Here is a 12,175-nt window from a genome sequence, read left to right as displayed (position 1 = left end):
TAAAATGACACATCGTACTTAAATAAAATATTGTTGCTACAGAACCATAAATTCTATGATTCTTTTTCTCGATTTCAAACAATTATGCGTACACATCATCGTTCCTTCACTGTAAAAGTGTAAGGGATAGTAAATTCTATGTTGATTGGCAATATTGATTAGATCTGAGAAGCGGTATATTTAAAGCTGGTAGAAGCTACAATAATAATAATAATAATAATAATAATAATAATAATAATAATAATAATAATAATAATAATAATAATAGTATTATTGCTCACTAATGTATATGGTATTTCACAGTGTTGTAATCCAGTAGCGGCTCGCCGTAAAAAAAATAGGTGAAGTGCTGTTGACATACATAAATGTATGAACAGTTTTACCAATATAATGAGTAGGCCTACTATTCGTGAACTACGTACAATTTTAATAGTTCTAGAACACATGCAAACAGGAAAAATTTATTTCAGGACTCACCCAATTTCTTGCATACCAAGTCAATTCTCCTACATTTTAAAGCAGCAAACCTGTCGATGATGTCTTCATAAAATGTCTGAGTTTAACTGAGGGTGGACGTATACGTCTATGCAAAGCTATGGGGCTAATAATGAAAGTCTCTCCTGTGATGTAGCATTCCGAGTGAAAATTTCAATCTTTTCAAACAGAAAAGCTTCTTTCATTGGAAGAATTTTTTTAAGTAATTTTACACAACTTCTGTATTTTCTTAACAAATAATAAATGGAACTGTAGGTCGTCCAGAATTTAAAACATCTTTTTTTTTAACCTCACATTTAACAAAAACATTAAAAAAAAATTCCATAACCTACATCTGTGAATCTTTTCGAATTATTCCAATTCAAGCAGATTATGTTCTTGGAAGAACTAGGCGTATTCTAGAACCAAAAACAGTAGGTTTGTAGACAACAGACTGGAGACAGTAAGCTTGCTTCATGAAAATTGTCCTTGGCCTGTCCAGACTGATAGATGAGCTAGCAAGGAAAACATTCCCATGACAACTCTGTGACAACCCTATGTACTTAAAACAAGTGAAATAATAAAATTATTATGGCCCAATTTCTACATCATAATTATTTTCTGCTGCTGTTTCTCCTCCCTTGAAAATCATGTGCACAGTTTTTCATTCTTTTACAATAAAGACGTCTAAATAGCCAACGACACATAGGCCTATTGTTTAAACTATTGCTAACAAAAACATATGCGGTACTTATCATGTACATATGCCTTCTTGCACAAGCATCTCTGTACGCTATCGTATAGCAGTTATAGCACCATTGCGAAACGACCAGGGCAAACCGAAGCAGGGACAAGTGCTGCCACAACAGCTGTAAGAAACAAAAACAATACGATGAACAAAATTAAAATTGAAGCAAGCCAAAACAAAAATCGCGTAAGTTAACTAAACGTAACTGAGAAAGCTAAGCCTTACTAAGATGGCTATCTGTGATATCGACATGTATTTTATGCTGTTAAGTTGAGAAACTGTACAAGTTTCGATAAGACACACTGTTGGTACTACTGCTCTAATTGTTGCGCTGTAGCAAGCATAATAGCTAAGATGGCTATCTGCGACATCGACATGCATTTTGCGTTGTTAAGTTGAGGAACTGTAAAAGTTTCTATAAGACACACTGTTGGTACTACTGCACTGATTGTTGTGCTGGCTGAAGCATAATATCTAAAATGGTTACTCTGATATCGACATCTATTTTGTGCTTTTAGGTTCAGGAACTGTTGACAGAGGAACTTCGTCTTCCAAAAGGATGGAGCTATGTCCTACTGGCACCGGCTTGTTATAAATTAGAAATTATCTGGATGAAACACTTCCATAGCGCACACCGTACATTTTTCTCTGGGGATTCTGAAAGACAATACTGAGTTGGAAGAATGCATCACGAGAGCTGTGGCAAGTGTCGATGCAAATATGTTTCACCGAGCTTGTGGTGAACTAGACCAGCGGTTCCCAACCTGGGGTACGCGGGTCTCTCATGATACGTCAAAGATAATTATTGGTAATGGCGGACACTACATCTTGTTCCTCGCGCCATGGTACAGTAAAGGTAAATCTGAAATTATTTGAAATGGGTTTCGTAATTGTAATATTTTATTTCATTGCTAAGAAATGCAACATTTTTATTTGATAATTTAAAATTATAAAAGACACGTCAATGAAATAACAGCCAGAATTATTAGTTTTCTTTTTATTATTACTTTCAGAAAATTGTAAAATTAATATTGTTTTTTTTGCCAAGTTTGTTTCCATTATTTTAGACTAAAAAACCTAACTTAGATATGAAACTTCTAGATTCAAAATCCCCTAAAGACCATTTTTCACAAATGAGCCATGCGCAGCAACAGATGGCCAAGGTTGGGTGCTATTGATTTATAGTTATTTGAGTTCCAAAAATCACTAAATTTCATTCAAAAGGCTTGTTAAAAATCACTTATGTTCAAAATCTTCTCCATACGGCACCAGTTATTTCGAAAATCCTACAATTTGTGAAAGTGGATATAGGGATTTTGTATCTATGGGATGCATATACAAAATCGTTTTAATACATTTTATGTAAGTGGTATAGTAAAAGAAAAAAATATGGCGTAGGGGGAGTTAGGGATACAGTAGAAGCCTAATTCTAATTAAAGGGTACAAAAAAGGGGGAGGGGGTACCGCTGGACTAGGCTGTTGCGTTGATGTGTTCTGTGTGACACAAGGAACACATATTGAACATTTACGAGTTCTCAAAATAAACTTGAATCATTTTATTATTTTTTTTTACGCAGGAGGGACCCGAAGGCTTACACTGCAGCCTGAGGATTATTGTGCTTACCACTCCTGTACTGTGAATGATATTTGTAGCCGAACGGACGAGCTCTTGTACAAGTACAGCACGTCGCATTGTGAACTTAACCCGGGGATATAATGAATGATGATGATGATATGTAAATTAATGATGGCGAAATGAGTCCGACGTCCAACACCGAAGTTACCCAGAAATTCTGATTCAATTAGTTGAGGGGAAACCTCGGGAAAACCCAATCAGGTAACTTGTCCCAACCAGGATTTGAATCTGGACACGATCGTTTCACGGTCAGACGCGCTGACCGTTATTCCACAGCGATGGACTTTTATTTTATACTTACTTACTGGCTTTTAAGGAACCCAGAGGTTCATTGCAGCCCTCACATAAGCCCGCCATTGGTCCCTATCCTGAGCAATATTAATCCATTCTCTATCATCATATCCCACCTCCCTCAAATCCGTTTTAATAATATCCTCCCACCTACGTCTCGGTATCCCTAAAGATCTTTTTCCCTCCGGCCCCTCAACTAACACTCTATATGCATTTCTGGATTCGCCCATACGTGCTACATGCCCTACGCATCTCAAACGTCTGGATTTAATGTTCCTAATTATGTCAGGTGAAGAATACAATGCGTGCAGTTCTGTGTTGCTTTTATTTTATAAAACAGTGTAAATTAATTGCTTGTGACATTATCTAATAGTTTTGGATTTATAAAACACTGAAAGTGGCCACTTCTTTTGTGGTAACTCTGTTTTGTTATTTTCAGTTTTTACTTCATCCTTCAATAGGTTCCTATACTTGTTTTTTTGAAAGATGGGACATGACAGTCAAGCGGCCGAGGTTGGAACTACAGTGCCATGTTGCCAATATGGACTACCACGCTGCCAGCTGATGGAAGCTAGCAATTGACGTTAAGATGGCTGACGTTAAAACTTTCATTGACAATTGACGCGAAGGTAAGAAAACAATACAAAAATCGACTGAGAATCAAACATGGAACGTACCAATGCTAACATTGTGTGCACAATAAATGTCGCCAAGAGAGCTATTAAGCACTCTCCACGTGAAAACGGTAAGTTTGGCAACTCAACCGTTGTTACCATAGCAACAGGTCTACCACGCTATGTGACATTCAGTTGTCTTTCCGATCGCAACGCTCCTGTCATGTCCCATCTTTCAAAAAAACAAGTATAGACAATTTCTCCCACATGTTTGTGCTTTCTCTACGAACGATAAATTATCTGAAATGAAAATTGTTTCTGAATAACGCACTGTTGTACCCTCCTCTCTCCTATGTAAGAATCCCGGGAATTGACGGAAAGGGACACCAATGTCCCAACTGTGCTGTTTCTGGAAGAGACAAGGGCAGGAAAGCAGACACTGTGTTCACACAAAGCTATACACTCTTTATTGTTACAAATATAGCAACTCTGTCTACAAAAATATCATCCACACTGTAATACTGCCACCTGAGAGTCTGTCAGCTTCTCGTCTCACGCCTGCGCAGGAATAAAAAAAATAGCAGCAAAACAATAAAATTTCACTCATTACTACAAACTACAGAGAATGTATTGTGGTACTCTGAATATGAAGTTAGAGATTTCCATGAAGTGCAGCTTCCAGCAATACGACACTGACTAATTTGTTTTAGGCATGGCGTTTGTGCCCATCACAGATTAAATTCGATACTCATTTCCGCCTCCATCTTCTTCTAGAGAATTAAATATTTCTTTACTCCATATTTGATAGTTGTGTACTTTTCATGCTTGTTATGTGATCTTTGAAATTTCTTCTAATTTTTTATTAGTTTACATTTATATGCATATTTAATTCGCCATTCGCCTATCCATAATACCGGTTATTCCTTAAAAATATGCATTATATTAGATCTAGAATTATTTGTATACCGCGTGAATTTTAAAATACAGCAACTTTACATAGATATTTAACATTGCCTTTAGAAATTTTTGTAAATTATAAACAATTGAAGCTAGTATCTTACGTAATTGGCCATGTGTATTAAATTAGTAGGCCTTGTAAAAGTGAAGTATGAATGAAGAAATGTTTGTAAGTTATAAACAATTGAAACTAGTATCTTACGTAATTGGCCATGTGTATTAAATTAGTAGGCCTTGTAAAAATGAAGTAGCCTACCTAGCTACTGATTATTGCCAACAATTCTGTTTGATGGTATTATCAAAGGCCTCCTGCAGAAGAAAAGATTTCATTCATTGAACGGCACCACGCAGGAAATAATTCTTTTAGACAAGATATCTATTTGATGCCTCCTTTTCTCGTAGGAGAATTTCATCTCTCAACACAATCAGTCCCGGTTACTGTAGTTACTAAATAACGTCTTTGTAGGTTACAGTCCTGATCGAATACCATATTTTTTTTACCGTAACGACGCGTATCGGGTTACAAAATTTTAGGAAGAGAAGAAGAGTTAGGTTACTGTCTCACTTGCACAGAGTGTAGCCATGGCTAAGGGATGAGGGGCAAATTCCAAAAAAGTATGTATTTCATATGCTAGGAAGACTAGCTGACAAACTTAATAAGGGTTTCACTCTGTGTTTCAACTTTCAATAGAGGTAGACCAGGTCAATGTCCTCATATCTTAATCTCTTTATGAAGTGTTTGTGCAAAGATTTTCCCTATGCTATATTTCAAGGAGTGCAGTTCGGTGGCTCCTTTGAACACCCACTTACAGATTTATGACTTCCTACACAAACAACTCTGATAATTCCATCATGTCCCCTCGTCCCAACATTGCACAGTTGCCACAATCCTGGTGACCATCGAAATCAGATTGACGGGATTCTTGGAATTCGGAAAAGATGCGACAACTCTTCCTCCACGTGGATTTGAGGGGAGCCTATAAATTCTTCTGAACGAGGGTTGTGATTGGTTAATAAGAGGAGAAGACAATATTTCCGTCACAGTAAGGAAGACATTTATTTATGACAACCAATTAGTAGGGGACAGTAGAAGGTCTGTCGGCAAAGCCCTTTCTGTAAAACTGCACTCCATGAAATAAAATAAGGCATACCTTCTATCTGTTTTGCACTTACAAAATAACGGTACTATCATGTTTGAAGTAAGCAATTTCTGAGAAAGAAATATTGTTGGAATTTTTACTCTGAGTTTGTATTAACAAACTAATAATTAATATCAAGTACAGGCAAATAATTTTAATTGACTCGATTATTCGATTAAATATTTTGATCGATTAATCTTACAACAGAAATTGATCGATTAATCGATCAGATTCATCGATTAAATCCCAGAACACTAGTTTATAGATTTCACGGTATTCACATCGTGTTTGCGAATAGGGATTATAAAGAATGGACACTGAGCAAATTTTCCTGTGTTTTGTTTCTCTGTACGCCGGCGTTTAGTTTCACTTTCAAGCGCTAGAGGTTAGTGTAATCGAGCATACGCTAAGATAATAATTGAGTATAGAGTTGAGACACAGGATCCAAACATCGCCTACCTTATTGCATAATTCAGTAACGCTTTGCTTTAAATAAATTCAAGTTAACAGCTTTTCCTTATTTCTCAGTGACGAACTAGTTGTAATAATAATTATTTATATTTCAGATATAATAAATTATATTATAAAATAATATAATACATTATAAAATTAAGTATCGAATTCGTTTAATATTTGTATATAATATAATATAGGTATATGGTTTTACTTCTCGTAAGAGTTTTGTTTTTCCATTTTCAGCGCTATCAAATCATTACATATTTTAATTGTTGTTGGGGTCAACGTCTCAACTCTCAACGCCTAGAGTCTAGATCACAGTTTAGTATATACAGTTGCGAAGCTCAATACTTACTAAATATGCAACATAGACAGTTGAAATATGCATCCATAGATAGTTGCTAGCCACCAGGATCGCTACTATCGCCTCATCACAGACTCTCCCTAGCAGACGATAAAATGTATTGTACTTTTGATATGGTGTTCTTTTGAAAAATTAACACCTTTCTTCCACTATTGAAATACGAAATACATAAGGTTTATATATTATTTTCATAAAGTATATATTATATTTTATAAACTCACCTTCCTGGATCTTTCGGAAGGATAACTCTGACTCTTTCTTAGAATTTATAGTGCAACAAACGTCTCCTTGTCCCATATTGTTACTCAAATTATTGTATTTTAGCCATTTACAGTTATTACAACCGATAACGAACATTTCACAGTTTACACAACTTTTCACAACAATGCGAAATACGGCACAGTCAATGCCTTTTCGATCCAGGCCGTAATATATGTTCGGGTTTTCTATTTCAGTGTATGGAGCTCAGTGAATTATTATATTATAACTTTATTGCGTATCATAGCTAAGTTTTATTTAGTATAATGTGTCCATAAGTTCCCTTTACTTTTTGTTGCATAATATGTTGCAGAAATAATTACAAAACTGTGTTATTTTAATGTGAAGAGCATTTTACATGTTAACATAATCTTTTCGCATCAACATTTTAAGTTTAGAATGGAAGCTATTTTGAGGTTTAATAAAAAAGAAATTATATTGTGATTTTAATATAGCACATCTACCTTCCTTGATAAAGACAGAAAATTTATCATACCACTCTTATGAAATTAGTGTGCGTACGATTGTTACTTCATCTCTTGGGTAGTAAATAAATACAATAATTCAATACTCAATTGTAATATTAAAATACAGACAAATTAAATGTGCTGAGTATCATACATGACATTATGCTTAATTATAATGTATAATTGCGAATTTAGGAATATAAGATATAGTAAACATAACTTGTAATATTCCCATATGAATGGCAGGGCATTGGAGATCACTAAAATTAGACAGAAAGGGGCAACTGGTACAGTAAACATAACCTATAATTTCAACATATCTAAATATTCGTGCGGTGCAACTGAAAATTATTGAATCGTGCATAAATGAATGTACAAGAATTTCACAATATTTAATCGAAATAAAGGCACGTACGTCTATCACACATACGAACAACGTAATTTTCACACCAAAAATAATATTACACCTTAACTCGCAAGGAATTATGTTTGAAGTGTCTCCTAATCATTGTTTTAAATTTTATTAATGCAATTACATTACATTTTAGAGAAATATATGTTACTTTTTATACATTCCAATTAATTTCTAAGGTTGAAATTCCGCCTTTCATGATCGGGTTAAGCGAGTCACATGGTCTGCCTTACGGCCTGTATTAGATCACGATGCCAGTTAGCCAGTTAAACAGTCTTTTGTTCCTAGTACACACAGCGCTGCAAGCGGCTAGCAACTATCGCGAAAAATGCAAAAAATCACCCCAAGCTTCGCTACTGTATATATTAGACTGTGGTCTAGATTTTACAGTTAATGCATAACGAATAGAAAGAAGAAGTGTGCGCACTCCTATCTGTTCAGCATTGTCGACGGTGACCAAGAGAATTAGTGGCGCTGCGATCGGTATTGCTCAGTTGGAAGCGAATATCCATAAAAGAAGCAGTAGAGTGTTCGTTCATTTCGTTTGCTTTTTTAGTGTAATTAAGTGCGTTAAATACTTTAAGTGCCAATACACTAATCTGCAATTATTCGTACACGAGTGACAAGTGAGTAGCTCTCACGATTTATTTATTAAAGGACGAGATTATTATGTTTTTGTCGTGTTATATTTGAAGCAATGCCTTCGTGTTTTGTTCCGGGTTGTAGGGCGTGCGTGTTTCATTTGCTTATGCAAACAGAACAGACAATAAAAGAAAAATTGAGCGATGGAATGTGGGGCGACATATTTCACGAGTGCATAGCCAGTATTACCTCAATTGTAATTCAGCCACCGGGAACAGGATGCTGCTTGGATCATGCCATGGATATCATACCGAAACTAATTTTTCACTATATGAAATGTCGGTTCTTCTTCCGGACGAAACAAATCCGACGAGAACTCCAAGCTCCGAGAGCCGCCAAATCATCTCGTAAATTCTCCAAAGTGTCGGACAAGTAACTGTTGGTGAGTACATATTGCATGCCTACAAGCAGCCCTAAGTTAAGTTTTACATATTAAACTATTATTTGTTTTACAGTGTGATGTATATGAATGTGTTTTTCTTTCAAATAGTCTTAATGTTGTAAGTACAATGCCAGTTACGTACGTATACCCTAGTGCAAACCCTAGTAATGCCGCACTTCGATTATTGTGACGTTTTGTTGAGTGACCTAAGTTCTGAATTGTCAGTCAAGTTACAGCGAGCTCAGAATATGTGCGTCAGATACGTGTGCAACATCCGACGATATGATCACATATCACCGTCCTTCGCAAGTCTCTCGTGGCTCCGACTTAAATAACGTAGAACTTTACACTCTTTGTCTTTACTCTTTCGAATTCTGCACACTTCAACACCAAATTACCTTTCGTCTCGTTTCTCTTATCTATACTCTAACCACGACGTAAATACCAGATCACTTATCTGTGGCACGCTAAGTATACCTCTTCATAGAACATCTTGTTATTCATCATCTTTTACAATATCCACCTCGCGTCAATGGAATTCCTTGTCACAAAGTATTAGGGGCTGCAAGACAATAAACACCTTTAAGAACAGCTTAAAAGATAACCTTATTAGCATTTCACTCCAATCTTACTGATTTAAACTTTCACTGACTACATTGTTACTTTTTTCTTTAGACATCATCCTGATTGTGCTGTATTTTAATTGTCTCGTAATAATTTCTTTCTATTATCTAATATTATTTGAAATATATTAACATTCTATGTATTTTAGTTTAATTCTGCTACACAGTTTATTTCAGTGTTTAATTAATAGTTCATAGTATTTTGTTGTTTAATTTGTAAATAACTTTTGTATACATGTAACTCTCATCTAAATCAAATTGTTGAATTCTTTGTAAGTTCATGCATATGTATATACACTTTTTGCTGGTTGAGTGGAAGAGAAGGCCTTACGGCCTTAACTCTGCCAGCTAAAATAAATCATTATTATTATTATTATTATTATTATTATTATTATTATTATTATTATTATTATTATTATTATAATATATGGAGCGAAAGGTAAACAGTACAACTTACGTTAAATGTATTTACGTACTTACACACGGAACAGACTGAGCGAACTCTGCACTAACTCCTCGTGGTATCGGCCGTTTGAATTAACAGAGTGCGACCACTACTTCTTTCTATTCGTTATGGTTAATGACTGATTTATTACTTTATGGATACAATTTATTTTATTTGAGTACATAATGTACCTAGATATATTAATTATATGTGTTATATTTCCGCTATGTCGACTGCTAGCTGGTGTGATGTCAGCGCCAACTCTAGGGAGAAAGCAGAACCTCACGCTCTAGCTGGTTTGAAGGTCATTGAAATCAGTCCGGCTACATCAAAGGTATAGACGCGAAGTGTCCGTTCTTTATAATCCCTATTCGCTGGTGTTTCCATGTTATCAGTTATCCCACTCATTTAAAACGTGTTACGAAATGGTGCACCCTTACTTGTCATTCACCCGGTTTTCTTCAAGTTAATTCAAATTGTCACGCTGCAAATTTGTAAGAATATGCACAGGAAAGGTTGAACTTCTCTCCACACATTATGAAATAACTGTAGCGTGGCAATGGTTCTGACAGTTTACATTGTAACATGAAAACGATGACGCTGACAAACTTCTACAGATGTTTTCTAGCATAAAGTGGATACCAAAGACATCACACACTGAGAACATACTACCCAGACACTGAACACCCTAACAAATTGTAAAAATGGACGATACTCTTCATATTGTCATGTGTTACCAACTTCACAGCCTGCTGTGTCCTGTTGGTAATATTGACTAGATTCTCGTTGCCACAACACAAAAACTTGAGTCTTGATATCGCAGAGCTGGTTCCACCGCCTTGCATATCACACGCGTGTGAAGTGGTTAAGTGCCAACAAAATGTACATCGTAGAAAATATTTCTCTCTTCAATTGCTACAAGATGCTTCTAAAATATTTTCATATCAATTTTACTTATCTAAAACTTGGTTTAGGCCTTCGAGTCAAAATGGTCTAACACTAAGACAATGGTTAGATCGTGGCGAATCAGATAAAACTGGTACATGTCTGAAATACCTTCTATATTATGCTAAAGTTAATGTTTAATACTTAGGAGTTATAAAACTATCAAAGTCTTACATTGCTTCGCCTCACCTTCAGGGGATAACATGTTTAATGGCTTTTTTGTAATTTTGTATTAGTAGAAAATGAATTTAATGTTTAATGAATTTATTTTTGTAGGAATTTTCTATCACCTTTACTTTTTAACTTCGCTCTAGAATATTCCATTAGGAAAGTTCAGGATAACACAGATGGTTTGGAATTGAACGGGTTACATCAGCTGCTTGTCTATGCGGATGACGTGAATACGTTAGGAGAAAATCCACAAACGATTAGGGAAAACACGGGAATTTTACTGGAAGCAAGTAAAGAGATAGGTTTGCAAGTAAATCCCGAAAAGACAAAGTATATGATTATGTCTCGTGACCAGAATATTGTACGAAATGGAACTATAAAAATTGGAGATTTATCCTTCGAAGAGGTGGAAAAATTCAAATATCTTGGAGCAACAGTAACAAACATAAATGACACTCGGGAGGAAATTAAACACAGAGTAAATATGGGAAATGCCTGTTATTATTCGGTTGAGAAGCTTTTGTCATCTAGTCTTCTGTCAAAAAATCTGAAAGTTAGAATTTATAAAACAGTTATATTACCGGTTGTTCTGTATGGTTGTGAAACTTGGACTCTCACTTTGAGAGGGGAACAGAGATTAAGGGTGTTTGAGAATAAGGTTCTTAGGAAAATATTTGGGGCTGAGAGGGATGAAGTTACAGGAGAATGGAGAAAGTTACACAACACAGAGCTGCACGCATTGTGTACTTCACCTGACATAATTAGGAACATTAAATCCAGACGTTTGAGATGGGCATGGCATGTAGCACGTATGGGGGAATCCAGAAATGGATATAGAGTGTTAGTTGGGAGGCCAGAGGGCAAAAGACCTTTGGGGAGGCCGAGACGTAGATGGGAAGATAATATTAAAATGGATTGGAGGGAGGTGGGATATGATGGTAGAGACTGGATTAATCTTGCTCAGGATAGGGACCAATGGCGGGCTTATGCGAGGGCGGCAATGAACCTCCGGGTTCCTTAAAAGCCAGTAAGTAAGTAAGTAAGTAAGTAAGTAAGTAAGTAAGTAAGTAAGTAAGTAAGTAAGTAAGTAAGTAAGTAAGTAAGTAAGTAAGTAAGTAAGTAAGTAAGTAAGGAATTTTCTTTTGATCATT

This window comes from Periplaneta americana, chromosome 4, assembly GCF_040183065.1.
Source record: "Periplaneta americana isolate PAMFEO1 chromosome 4, P.americana_PAMFEO1_priV1, whole genome shotgun sequence".
Classification (NCBI taxonomy): domain Eukaryota; kingdom Metazoa; phylum Arthropoda; class Insecta; order Blattodea; family Blattidae; genus Periplaneta; species Periplaneta americana.
Note: the sequence above shows the minus strand (reverse complement) of the source record.